This window comes from Macaca thibetana, chromosome 6 (genome assembly GCF_024542745.1).
Source record: "Macaca thibetana thibetana isolate TM-01 chromosome 6, ASM2454274v1, whole genome shotgun sequence".
Classification (NCBI taxonomy): domain Eukaryota; kingdom Metazoa; phylum Chordata; class Mammalia; order Primates; family Cercopithecidae; genus Macaca; species Macaca thibetana.
Window position 1 is genome coordinate 93,044,346 of NC_065583.1, and position 14,626 is coordinate 93,058,971.

The 14,626-nt window shown below is 37.2% G+C and overlaps 1 long non-coding RNA gene across 1 annotated transcript in view; it reads right to left on the bottom strand.

Moving 5' to 3' along the window:
- Positions 1-576: 576 nt before the first annotated feature.
- Positions 577-14,626, bottom strand: part of LOC126957455 (uncharacterized) — a 173,243-nt gene continuing 159,193 nt past the window's right edge. Inside the window, exon 2 of the long non-coding RNA XR_007726774.1 lies at positions 577-975. This is a non-coding gene — a long non-coding RNA (uncharacterized LOC126957455). The remainder of the gene's footprint in view (positions 976-14,626) is intronic.

A 14,626-nucleotide genomic window follows, 5' to 3' on the forward strand; every position in this document is an offset into this window, starting at 1 on the left:
TGTTTACTATTCATCTGATTTCTTTTTCTAAGAAACACAAAAACCATGAAGTTAGAAAGAATTCAATTAACTCTCTTCAGTGTGCAGAAGGATGTAGAAGGAGTTTCAACTTCCTTTTGTTTTATATTTGTTGTCAAGAATTCATACAAGAAAGTCAATTTTATACAAAATAATTTTACAAAATTACTTTTAAGATAGTCAATTTCCATAGATCAACTTCAGTAGGTCATATAATATGTCTTTTAATATGAACTCCTTAGCTTTATTAGTGCATTAAAAATTATTTATCTTGCAAAACAATAAATTAAAAACAGAATTAGAATATCTTTGCTTTATGTAGCCACAGTATTAAGTTAAAATAGTATAATGCATGTTATACAAAGAGAAATGTAAATGGGGCCTAAAAGAACATTTTTAAGTCAGTTTCACATTAAACATTGAATAGAAAAGTTGACTTATCTTAAGTAAAGCAAGTCACTACATCACTCTGCTACAGCAAATGTTTCTTTGTAAATGAGGATGAACTGACAATGCTTGAAAGTATAGTTCATCAGAATCACAAGAAACCAAATATTATGAATGTGTAAAATTCCATGTTTATTTAATATCGGTTACACAGCCAGTTTATTGAAACCAGTCTTTGTAAAGACAAATAATATGTCTGATGAACATAAACAGTATCATACAGTTGAAATTCATCCTGTATTTTCACCTGAATAAAGATGTCATTATGCAAGAATTTCAACAATAAAGACCTTGCCTTGAATTGGCATGGCATCTCTCAGAGCTTCAAGGCAGCACAGTCTTCCATCCAACTCCAGAGATTATCAGCTCTACATCAGGGAACTTCAGTGATTAACTTGTCCACACTTAGCTACCATGGAACCTTCCTCCAGTATCTGCATTGGCCTCCAGTGTAGTCAGTGACATGGGCACCTTCTCAGAGGACATATCCAGAACCCAAGCTGGGTATTCCTAGGACAAAAAATATGCAGATAATGTAAAAAGGCTCATTCCAGTCACAGAGAAGTATGAGTGTTATACTGCTTAATAATGATACCAACAAATATTAATTTTATTGTTATAGTTGCCCATATATATTAAAGTTTACTATGTGCCAGGCATAGCACACTAGCTCATAAAATTGACATAAGAACCCTATAACTATTAAAATTATCTCTGCTCCAGAGGCCAAGAAACTTGAAAAAGTGGTAGAAGCAGGGTTTGCATCATCAAACACAGCTCAGGTAAGACTAGTAGCTTCCTTTACTCAACATTGTAATGAACTAATAGTTTCTTCAAAGCCACTCACACCTTTTTTTCTGCCCTGCCTCTCTCTCTTTCTTTCAATTAGTTTTTAAATTGATATATAAAATGTTATATATTTACTGTGTACATCATGATGTTTGGAAGTATATATACATTGTGGGATAGTTAAACTTAGCTAATTAACAAATTTATTACCTCATGTAGTTACCATTTTTGTGGTGAGAACACTTAAAATCTACTCTCTTAGAATTTTCCAAGATACAATCTATCATCATTAACTATAGTTACCATGCTGTAAAATAGCCCTCTTGAATTTATTCCTCCTATCTAACTATAAATATGTATCCTTCCACTGTACTCCAGCCTGGGCGACAGAGCGAGACTCCGTCTCAAAAAAAAAAACAAAAAACAAAGCAAAACAAAACAAAACAAAAAACAAAAACAAAAACAAATAAATATGTATCCTTTAACTAACAACTTCCCCCTATCCTCAACTTCCTAACCACTCATCCTCTGGTAACTATCATTATACTCTTTACATCTTTTCCTTCTTTTCTTTCTTTTCCTTCTTCCTTCCTTCCTTCCTTCCTTCCTTCCTTCCTTCCTTCCTTCCTTCCTTCCTTCCTTCCTTCTTTCTTTCCTTCTTTCTTTCCTTCTTTCCTTTCTTTCTTTCTTTCTCTTTCTTTCTTTCTTTCTTTCTTTCTTTCTTTCTTTCTTTCTTTCTTTCTTTCTTTCTTTCTTTTCTTTCCCTTTTCTTTCTTCCTTCCTTCCTTCCTTCCTTCCTTCCTTCCTTCCTTCCTTCCTTCCTTCCTTCCTTCCTTCCTTCCTTCCTTCCTTCCTTCTTTTCTTTCTTTCTCTCTTTCTCTCTTTCTCTTTTTTTTTCTTTCAGAGTTTCACTCTTGTTGCCCAGGCTGGAGTACAATGGTATGATCTCATCTCACTGCAAACTTTGCCTTCCGGGCTCAAGCAATTCTCTCACCTCAGCCTCCTGAGTAACTGGAATTACAGGTGCCTGCCACCACTCCCAGCTAATTTTTTTTTTTTTTGTATTTTTAGTAGAGATGGGGTTTCACCACATTGGCCAGGCTGGTCTCAAACTGCTGATTTCAGGTGATCCACCTGCCTCGGCCTCCCAAAGTGTTGGGATTACAAGCGTGAGCCACTGCGCCCAGGCTTACGCTCTCCACTTCTATGAAATCATCTTTTTTAGATTCCACATGTAACAGATCATGTAGTACTTGTCTGTCTGTGCCTGGCTTATTTTACTTAACATAATGCCCTCCAAGTTAATCCATGTTGTCAGAAATGACAGGATTTCCTTTTTTTTATGACTGAGTAGTATTCCATTGTGTGTGTATATACCACATTTTCTTTATTCATTCCACTGTTGATGGACATTTAGATTGATTCCATATATTGGCTATTGTGAATAGTGCTGCAATAAACATGGGAGTGCAGCTGTATTGTCAACATATCAATTTCCTTTTTCTTTGGATGTATATTCAGTAGTGAAATTGCTGGATCATATGGTAGTTCTATTTTGAGGTTTTCGATGAACTTCCTTGTGGATTCTGTAACTGCTGTACTAATTTAAATTACATCAAAAGCATGCAAGGGTTCTCTTGTCTCTACATCCTCACTAATACTTGTTATCTTGGGTTTTTTTTTTTTTTTTTTTTTTTTTGGATAATAGTCACCCTGATAGATGTGAAGTGATATCTTGTGTTTTTTTTCATTTGTGTTTCCTGTGTGATTAGTGATGTTGAATGTTTTTTTCATATATAGTACCTGTTGGCCATTTGTATGTCTTCTACTAAAAAATGCCTATTTGGGCCTTTTCCCATTTTTTAATCAGGTTATTTGTTTTCATGCTATTGAGTTACTTTTATAGAGGCTAACTAAAATTCTTGATATTTTAGAAAGACTTCCTTCTGCCTCTCTGATAATATTTTTCTTTTTCTTACAATTTTTACATTCCAAACCACAACACAGCTCTCCTTGCAGCCAGGAGTGGCCATGTGATGGATTCTGACCAACGAGATGCAAGCCGAAGTTGCTAATTGGGACTCCTAAAATCACTTTTAAAAAGTCATGGACTCATGATCTCTTCACCCTTCTTCTGCCTGTCTCGAATTGTCCATCGTCAGATTTCTTTTTACACAAAAAAATTATTTTCAGCTAGGCCATGTTAATTTGATTTTCTGCTACATGCAGCTGACTGTATTGATTATCTAAAACTGCTTTATAAAGTTTTGTGACTAGGGGGTGGGAGCAATGATCACTCATATTCGTTAAGTGAAAGGATAAATGATTGAATTGTGTATCTTAATTGTGGTATATTCTGTACAACATTTTTACAATAAATTATGCTGAATGAGTTTCTTTCTATTTGATACCAAAGACTAACACATCTGAAATAACTGTCAGTTTTTCTCCTTGCTAAAAGTACACAGATTAAAAAATAAGCCGTTTGGGCCATGTGCACTGAAAGAATGGCTATAACTCTTGCCCTGATCAGAGGGTTCCACAAACTAGCGTTGAACTCAGTGGGGGCCCAACAGAGAAGAAAAGGAGGAAATCCAGGAGATAAATTAAGGAATATTTGGAGATGGTGAGATACTTAAATTTTATAAAGATTTTTCAATTAAATTGAATAAAACCCACTTTGTAATCTCCCCCTATTAACGATTGAAATCCCATTTCCAACACTTATTGGGTATGTCATCTTAGACAAGGTTGTTTCACCTTCCTGAGGTTACTATATTTTTTAGCATAAAGTCAATATTTTACAATCCATCTCATAGTATTATTTTTAGGATGAACTAAAACAATGGATGTGAATTGCCTAGTACTGCGCTTGACACATAATATAAAGTTAGCAGACTTTCCTGCCCTGTCTGCCTCCCTGCTACCCGATTCCCCACGACTCATCTCCATTGACCGAAGAATGACTTTAAAGACATCAGTCTAATCTCTGAAAGCATTTTTCCTTTTCTTACCTCACAGCCCAGTCACTATACAAAGATATCATTTCACTGGACAGAGATATTAGTGAAAACAATGCCTCCTCCGACCAGGGTATAAGTTTCTTGAAGGCAGTAACCATGACTTAAAATGTCTGTGTCCCTTACAGAACTTGAGTTTCTAAAGAATTTCCAACTACACTATCTGAAAGGAAAAGAACTTTGAGATATTTAATTTTTAAATAATTTTTATCAATGCAAATGATCCTGTTTTTCAAGGTACAATCTTGTCAGCATTTACCACCAAATAAGCACAATGCTTGAAGACCTATAAAGTAGTTACAAACATAGACAAACCCATATTTTTGATGATAATATGAAGGCATATCAAAAAGAAAAGAATCCCAATATAATTTACAATCATTGTTTACTATGAACTATTCACTGCGCTAAGCACCTTCATACATTACCAACAATCCTTTCTAAAACTCTGCAAAGTAGGTGTTGCTAACTTCATATTATGGAAAGGAAAACCAAGGATACAAGACTTGACTAGCACTAACTGCTAAGTGAATCCAGAGCACCTTAGCCAGAGTGTGAATTCAAATTTTTTATGTTCCCATGTTTGAGTTCTTTGTACTTCACACACTGCAGAGCAGAAGACATGAAGATTATTAATTTCTGGGGAAGAAAAGTCAAAAATATCCATATAGTTTAATAGAAAACAACATTTTGGGATCTTAATTACTCAGATCCATACCACCAAAATTAATTTTTGTTTATAAAATAAACAATAAAATAACAAATATTTTTAAAGCAACATACAAAGTTCTAATTTAATCTTTACAGCTGTTCTGTAAGGTAGATATTATTACCTCTTCATATGAATAGATGTTGAAATTCAGAGAAATAAATTACTTTTCTAGATAACAAACCTTGAACCCACACCCTGGCATCATGATAGAGTTATTTCCACCACACCACAATATTATACTCCCTGGGTTATTTTACTTGAGTTTCAATGAAAAAAGGATACAGGAATGGATGAAGGGTGTTATGGTTTGGCTCTGTGTCCCCACCCAAATCTCATCTCAAATTGTAATCACCATGTGTCGACGGAGGGACCTGGTAGGAGGTGATTGGATCATGGGGATTGTTTTCTCCATGCTGTTTTCATGATAGTGAGTGAGTTCTCACAAGCTCTGATGATTTAAAAGTGTGGCACCTCCTTCTTTGCTCTCTTTCTCCTGTCATCATGTAAGATATGTCTTGCTTCCCCTTCACCTTCTGCCATGATTGAAAGTTTCCTGAGGCCTCTCCAACCATGCTGAACTGTGAGTCAATTAAATCTCTTCCATTTATAAATTACGCAGCTTCAGGTAGTTCTTTATAGCAGTATGAAAACAGACTAATACAGAAAATTGGTACCAGGAGAGAGGCATTGTTATAAAAATAACCTGAAAATGTAAAAGTTACTTTGGAACTGGGTAGCAGACAGACATTGGAAGAGCTTAGAGGACTCAGAAGAAGACAGGAAGATGTGCGAAAGTTTGAAACTTCCTAGAGACTTGTTGAATGGTTATGACCAAAATGCTGATAGTGATATGGACATTGAAGTGCAGGTTGTTGTGGTCTCAGATGGAGATGAGGAACTTATTGGGAACTGGAGCAAATGCTACTCTTGTTATGTTTTAGCAAAGAGACTGGCAGAATTTCTGCTAAGACAATGGAGAAAATGTCTCCAGGCCATTTCAGAGATCTTCATGGCTTGGGAGGGAAAAATGGTTTCATGGGTTGGGCCCAGGGCCCCACTGCTCTGTGCAACCTCGAGACATGACACTCTGCATCCCAGCTGCTTCAGTTTCAGCTGTGGCTAAAAGAGACAAACATACAGCTAGGGCCATTGTTTCACAGGGTGCAAGTCCCAAGCTTTGGTGTCTTCCACATGGTGTTGGACCTGTGTGTGTGCAAAAGATAAGAATTGAGCTTTGGGAGCCTCTGCCTTGATTTCAGACGTTGTATGAAAACACCTGGATGTCCAGGCAGAAGTCTGCTGCAAGGGCAGAGCCCTCATGTAGAACTTCTACTAGGGCAGTGCAAAGGGGAAATGTGCGATTGGAGCCCCCACACAGAGTCCCCAGTGGGGCACGGCAGACTACCACTGTGAGAAGAGGGCCACCATCCTCCATACCCAAGAATGGTAGATCCACCAACATGTTGCACTGTGTGCCTGGAAAAGCCACAGGCACTCAACATCAGCCTATAAAAGCAGCCGTGGGGCCTGTACCATCAGAGCCACAAAAGAACAGCTGTCCAAGGTTTTGGGAGCCCACCTCCTGCATCAGCATTGCCTGAATATGAGTCATGGAGTCAAAGGAGTTTATTTTGGAGCATTACAATTTAATGGCTACTTTGCTGGATTTCAGACTTGCGTGGGGCCTGTAGCCCTTTTGTTTTGAACAATTTATCCTTTTTGGAATGGTAATATTGCCTGTACCCCCATGGTATTTGGAAGTAACTATCCTATTTATTTATTTATTTATTTATTTATTTATTTTTATTTATTTTTATTTTACAGACTCATAGGTGGAAGAGACTTGCCTTGCCTCAGATGGAACTTGCCTTGTCTCAGATGAGATTTGGACTTGGACTTTTAAGTTAATACTAAAATGAGCTAAGACTTTGGGGGACTGTTGGGAAGGCACGATTGATTTTGAAACGTGAAAAGGACATGAGATTTTGGAGGGAACAGGGGTGGAGTTATATGCTTTGGCTCTGTATCCCTACCCAAATCTTATCTTGAATTTTAATCCCCACATGTGGAAGGAGGGACCTGGTGAGAGGTGATTGGATCATGGGGACAGTTTTCCCCATGCAGTTCTCATGATAGTGAGTGAGTTCTCATAAGATCTGATGGTTTAAAAGTGTGGCACTTCCTTCTTTGCTCTCTCCTGCCACCATGTAAGATGTTCTCACTTCCTCTTTACCTTCTGCTATGATTGTAAGTTTCCTGAGATCTCCCCAACCATGCAGAACTGAGTCAATTAAGCCTCTTCCCTTTATAATTTACCCAATCTCAGGTAATTCTTAAAGCAGTGTGAAAACAGACTAATACAAAGGCACGGACTTGTCACCATCTTTAGGCCTTCTTACTTCCATTATCTAAATTACTCTCTTTTGAACAAATGCTTTTTTCCAACAGGTGTCTTCTGAGAAGTCATTTTGATACAGTATGAATTCAATAAGACAAGTCTTCCATTGAGCATGCTTGGGCAAGTAAATATCAAATTTTCTAAAGGTCTTTAATTCATGCTTGGTGTTCACCATGCCCTTTTTCTCCTCCTTAATGTTTGTTTTCAAATGAGCAGCAAAGAATCAATTTAAGAGCTGGAATAGCTCTGGGGTATTTAACAGGTGCTGAAACTCATGTTTAGGTCACCAGTTCAGATCCCAAGATACGTGGTTCTCTCTTCTGCTACTCATGATTTTAAGTAGGAAGACCCGATCACTACCTCTAAACTGGCATGTCCTACCATAAAACCGTTCCTCCCTACCTTCATTGAAGGTACTGGTGAGGAATCACCTAAGGTTGTTACCATTGAGAACTAGCAGAACAGTAACCATCATTCACTCCAATGACACATGGTGCATCTCTTATGCTACTAGAAGCAGCACAGCTGGATATAAGCAACCAGGTGAGGTGGGAGAGCATATATTCCTTGAAAAAAAGTCATCTTGAGTTTGGGAAAGGTGGGATTATGGTGAGCAGCAGAAAGAACAGAAAGGAGTAGGTGACAAAGAAGAAAGATGATGATCCAAGTTTGGACTAAATTAAGACAGAAAGAATGATCAAATGGATCAATAGCTAAACATGTCAGAGAAAAGGGGTCAAATGCCAAGTGTATCAACTTTGAAGACCAGAGAACCCTAGATAATAAAGATGGAAGTCAAAGCAGTTTACTCCGTTATTCTTAATAAGTCTTAGTTATCTTTTTATCATCTCTAAGTGTTATAAACATTCTCTTCAGGTATTACTGAGAAAAGATGCTGAATTAGGAAGACCCAATAACATCTGTAGTTAATATCCTGGTTCCTGCAGTGGATGTAACAGTGTACGTCATAATTTAGGACCTCTAAGACTCCTTTCCATTTGGTTGTGCCAGACAGTGCATATTTTTTATTTTTTTCCTTCTCAAACTTTCGTTGACTGCTGTGTAATGCCTATTACCAAGAGTGAACACTTTTATTTTGCTGTTCTCTGTAACAAATCTTTACTAATTTAATCATCAAAGCAAACTTGTGAGACCAAATTTATTAATATCCCCATTTTACAAATATGGAATCAATGTAAGAGAAAGCCCTGGTGACTTTCCCAAGGTTATGTAGTTAGTAAAGTTAGGGTTTAAACTCAGTTAGTCTTCTCCAAATCCTTCTTCCTAAGCACCACACAATAATGTCTTGCTTAGATGTTTCATGGAGTTAAAATATTTTAGTCTTCTAAGGATAAAACTTCAGTACAAACAAAGTTATAGTTATGTTCCTAAGAATTTAGTGAACCCATCACTGACCTAAAAAGCCAAAATTGTTTTGTATTATAAATCTATAATATAATTCCTAATCCATTTAGGTATGCAAATTATATTTTTTAGAAATAAAAATTATAATATTCTTTTATCTACCTAATGACAATTATTATAGAAATATGAAAATTTCATGAAGAACTTAAGAATTATAATATTTAAATGGTTTTGTTCGAAAAGCTAAACCAGAACTAAATAGAGCACCTCTTTGAGGAATGTCTAGTTTACAAATAATGAAAGAGTTCTATATTCCTAACACCATTTCTGGGCACTATAAACATTGTTTGTATTAGTGAAAATGGTACTGCTGTTGGTGGCATTTCAAAAAAGGAAGCAGAAGTTCTACTTGGAAGTCGAACATAAATATAATCAGAAAAGATGATGAACTAAGTCATATTTACAAAAGGATTTAAAATAATGGCTCATGAGTCTTGTAAAATATTTTCCCCTTTTTAACATAGAATCACAAATAGTACCCTATTGGTTCATTTTTTTGATGTCATTTATGCCATAAATCTCCTTGCTAGATAGGAAATCTAGGCCATACCACCATTCTTTAAATTAAGGTTACTGTTCTTGCTTGGTGATTGGATGAAATAAAACCTAAAGGTTACTTAATTTGTTTCATTTCATTTTGAAATCAATTTAAATCAGTGGCAATTAAATAGGCAAACTCCTAAAATTCATGGCATGGTCAGGGAGCATATGCATGGGAGTCTGCGTGTGTGTGTGAGTGTGTGTGTGTGTGTGTGTCTGTGTGTGTATGTGTCTGTGTGTAGTTTATGCATGTGCCCAAAGACTACTGCAGTGATGACAACTATTTGGTAGTAGAGACTGGTAAAAAGGGGAAAAAGGAAAAATTTAAATGAGGTGAACTTTTTCTCTATTGCATGTTTATCTACCAAAGTCATAGAAAACCCAGACTCATTTTAGGCTTCTTGAAAAGTAATCCAAAAACTGATTTAGCATCTCTTATAAGATGTGCACATATGGCCGGAATGCTAAACATCACATTGAATAAAAAGCAACTTTCTACTTTCCCCTAAAAAACCCTATTCTGACTGTACTGGTCTGCTTGGGCTGCCATAACAAAATACGATAGACTGGGCGGCTTTAATAACAGAAATTAATTTTCTTACAGTTCTGGAGGCGGGAAGTCTGAGATTTAAGTGTTGGCCCATTTGGTTTCTGCTGAGGGCTCTCTTCCTGGCTTGCAGACTGCCACCTTCTTGCTATTGCCTCACAGAGGGACGAAAACATTCAGTTCATAGCACTGACCAAAAATTATTTCCAGGCAATCCAGTGAGTAAAGTCTGACTATATTAGCCTGAGGCTTTTCTGAAGTAAACAGCTCAAGTTTCTATCTCTGGCCTTACTAGAAGCATAAAATTTCTGGCTATATATCCCAGATATATGCTATCCAAGAAAACACCAGAATAAAGTACAATGGAAAAGTGGTTCTCAAAATGAGATTCAAGAATTTCTGAAGTTCTGTGATAATCCTATGTAGTCTATGGGTGGTCCCTGTGTTACGTAAAATAATCAATTTTGAGTGGCAATGTCCATCCTTTTTGTTCTGGCATGAGCTAATAATTTGCTTATCAGATATAGTAAAATTATGTGTCGGCTCACTATTACATCATCAAAAAGAGCACTAATTCTGATAAATTACTTTGACAGGTACAGCTGGAATAGAAAAGATAGTGGATTCCTTGGCTTCTTCCAAGTGGACTGAGGGTTGAAGTATTTTTCCAGTCATGTTCTTGAACACCAACTTTCATGGCATGCTGACATTTCCAGACTACTGAAGTTGTGATGATTAAATGATCCTGCATTTGATGAGAAGAAAGTTTGCACATTCTAAAGGAGCTAGGTTTCAAATGACTGTATAGGGTACGATTTCCACTGAAGTGATTTCTCTTAATCTTAATCCTTAACCACTCTCACTGCTACAGTACCTTCCAAAAGTGAGCATAGTTTATAAAGTCTTCAGACTACCTTTCAGCACGTTAACATACTCTTCACAATCCCACAGTAAGAGCATCTTAAGTGCAGGGATATTTTTCTTTCTTTTCTTTCTTTCCTTCCCTCCCTCTTTCCTTCCTTCTTCCCTACTTTCTCCCCTACCTCCCTCTCGCTCTCTCTCTTTCTTTCCTTTCTTATCCTCAGTGCCTAAGAATTTGTTCTATAGAAGTCTATTTGAATGAATGCATGGAGATACCTAAAGTGAGTGATTTGAGGTAAAGTGATACTTGATCACCTATATCGTAATGAAAGTGAGGCCAGGCATGGTGGCTCACACCTGTAATCCCAGCACTTTGAGAGGCCTAGGTGGGTGGATCACCTGAGGTCAGGAGTTCGAGACCAGCCCGGCCAACATGGTGAAATCCCGTCTCTACTAAAAATACAAAAATCAGCTGGGCATGGTGGCTTGCGCCTGTAGTCCCAGCTACGTGGGAGGCTGAGGCAGGAGAATTGCTTGAACCTGGGAAGCGGAGCTTGCAGTGAGCCAAGACTGCACTCCAGCCTGGGTAACAGAGCAAGACTCTTGTCTCAAAAAATAATAATACATTTTAAAAAAAGAGAAAAATAGGCTGTAGATATGGATGGGTAGTTCAAAAAATAAAAATAAAAAATAAAAAAGGGCTCATAAGGAAAGTGAAAAAAACATTAAAATGTACAACCATGTCAAACCATGCCAAAATGTCTGCTGATAGAAAGAGCCCTCCTCACTATCATATATAATCATTTAGAACAGAACAAGGCCTCCAGTTTTGTTTCATTGCACCCCTGCCTAACTTCTATGATTCCATGTGAATTTAAAAAGCCGCTCTCAATCCCAAGGTTTACACTCACTAACTTTAGGCATCAGTGTCCAATTCTATGAAGTCTTAGAACAGCATCTACATTACAGTGCTCAAGCATCTTACAACATGCTCTTTGATGAGCGTGTTTGGGGAAAAAGTGACCAGTCTCTGTCACCATTCAGATGTCCTAATTTCAACTCACTCCTCTACTGGCATCTCTTTGGCCCACCAGAAATTTAAGAGAAAAAATATTGTGAAAAGACTATTTAAGTCTGGCCATTGAAGCAATTAGACAGTGCATCAGATTAAAATGACATCACTGTTATAACAAACTAGATTTCTTATAGCACTGGAGAAAAGAAAATTTACTGATGAACTTTGGCTTCGAATTTTATAAAACTCTAAGACAAGTTGTCATTTACCTTGAAATACTTTGAGATATTTACCTCCTGAACTTAAAATGTCCAACTTTCTTACTTCTGCCCTTCTGCATAATTCTTCCCTCTTCCAAGCAATAAACGGCAACTCAGTCTTCTGGGACCATATCCAATATTGTCTCTACCATGAAATCTTTCCTAATTTCTTCACTAAAATGTGTGCTTTAATTAATTTTTCTAAACATATTTCTCCTTGGTCCAAGTCCAAGGCCTGTGTCTTACTCATTTGCCTGTCCCTAACATTTAGCAGAGTATCTGATTAGTACACGTCAGGTACTCAGCAAATATATGTTAAATGCAAATAATTAATGAGTGCAACCACCTCCCAGAGATTTCAACTTCTCCCTAAAGTGGAATATAAACTGAAGTCATGATAGAGGAAGCCATCTTAAAATTTGATATTCATTATTATTATTATTAAAGAAGCCACTACTGAGGGAGGTATAAAAGATAGACAATTTTTCCATTTGAACTTTCCCAGGGAGGGCATGTCCTTATATTTTCAGAGTGGGCAAAAATCAGACACATTATTATTAAGGCCAATTTAATTCTCATTGTCCTGGAGTCATTTAACATTTAACGTAATTATCTGCTTGTACCATTAATAAAGAAGAGGAAAATATATACAACGTAAAGGTATCTCTACCTTGACAAAACCAGGTTTTAAACAATTCCACACTCTTCACTCTTTCCATGTTTATTATGTCTCTCAGGGGTCAATGTTAGAACAGATTTTAAGTTCTTGGTCATTTCCTCAAGCAAATATTCTGAAACAAAGGATCCAATAACACTTTCAATTTATAATATCTCACTACAAATTTTTAATTTTTTTTACAAATGAATTATTCAAGTTGCAATTGATAGTGGCTTCCTTTGAACATTATTTAAAGCTCTTTTTAAGTACCTAAAGGATAATAGAGAATAAGAAAATTCTTCTGTGATTGGTTAAAGAGCAAAGGTATGTGTGCTATTGACAATATGGAAAAAATCTGCCAAGTGATTTTAATTAAGCCCAATACTGTGAACCCATACTTGATGAGGAGGAGAACTAAGCAGGAAGCCAGTTATAGAGGATGACATGAAAGATGGGAGATCATTGGGTCTGAAACTCTGGAAGCAAAGATAAATGACTTTTTTTTTTTTAATCAAAAGGAATCAGTAATTTTTTGGCTAACTTAGTTGGCTTTTCCTCCATCAACTAGGGTATATTCTTTCCTCTCCTTAAGACTGTTTCCTTTTCTGTAAAATGGGACCATTGTAATACCCTTCATAAATGACCAGGATAGGCAGACCTGAAAGAACAGTCCTTCCTGAACTCAGTCAGATAGGGTAAAAGCTGAGATAGAGAATGCTACTGGGAATTGCATTGCAAAAGAAACATCTGGCTGGACGCAGATGTGACCCTAATACTTTGGGAGGCCAAGGCAGGTGGATGGCTTGAACCTAGGAGTTTGAGACCAGCCTGGGCAACGTGGTGAAACCCCATCTCTACAAAAAGTAGTCAGGTGTGTTGTGCATGTCTGTAGTCTCAGCTACTTGGGAGGCTGAGGTGGGAGGATCACCTGAGCCCTGGAAGGTTGAGGTTGCAGTGAGCTGAGATGGTGCCACTGCATTCCAACCTGGGTGGCAGAGTGAGACCCTGTCGCAAAATAATAATTAATAAATAAATAAAAAGAAGAAAGAAAGAAAGAAAGAAAGAAAGAAAGAAAGAAAGAAAGAAAGAAAAAGAAACATCCAAAACGGGAGGCTGAGTATTGGGGTGTATTCCAGCTATGGGTTACTTGGTATTGATAAATAAGTAAATAGCTCTTTGTGTCAGATTCCTCCCTGATAAAACAAGGGAGATTTGCAATACACATAAAGCAGCTGACCCTGAGCAAAGTCCTAAAAATAATTTGTGGGTTACATAAACCAAATTAACTCACACTGACATGGATTGCTAAAGAGGCATTGTGGAATCCACACACAAACAGTGTTGCTTCTAGTCTACCCCATCATCCTCTTTTCAGAGGAGATTACAGGAGAGACATTTCTAAAGACTGGACACTTAAAACAAACTCTCAAATGACCTGGGCTGGACTGCATGACATGATGCTGCTAGATGAATGGCAGTCTCATGAATGAATCAAGGAACTGTAAAGATGAATTTCAGGCCTTTGTGAAAATGGGTCACAAGTGATCCCCAATTTCAAATGATTGTCATTTCTGTTTCTGCTCAGACATTCTGCATCGGAAACAGATCTGCTCATGAATCCTTGCAAGAAAATCTAGCAGAGTACAACAGAGTGCTCCTTTTCCTGGTGAGCTAATGCACAGGAATATCCATTCTAGAGTCCGTGGTGTGCATGGAATGATATTTCTTGGAATTTCCCAGGGACTGAAACTTCTCCAATGACTATTCGGTTGGGCTCTCAGAATTAGAAATAAACATGTCCGAGCCAGAGGGTGGGCCTGAAAATGGAAATCCTCAGGATGAGACAATATTAATTAGTTGGAAAGGGTGATAACTTTTCTCTGTCCCTAGTTCACAACCTGGGAGTGATTTAGACATTAGGATATGCAGCCTAATT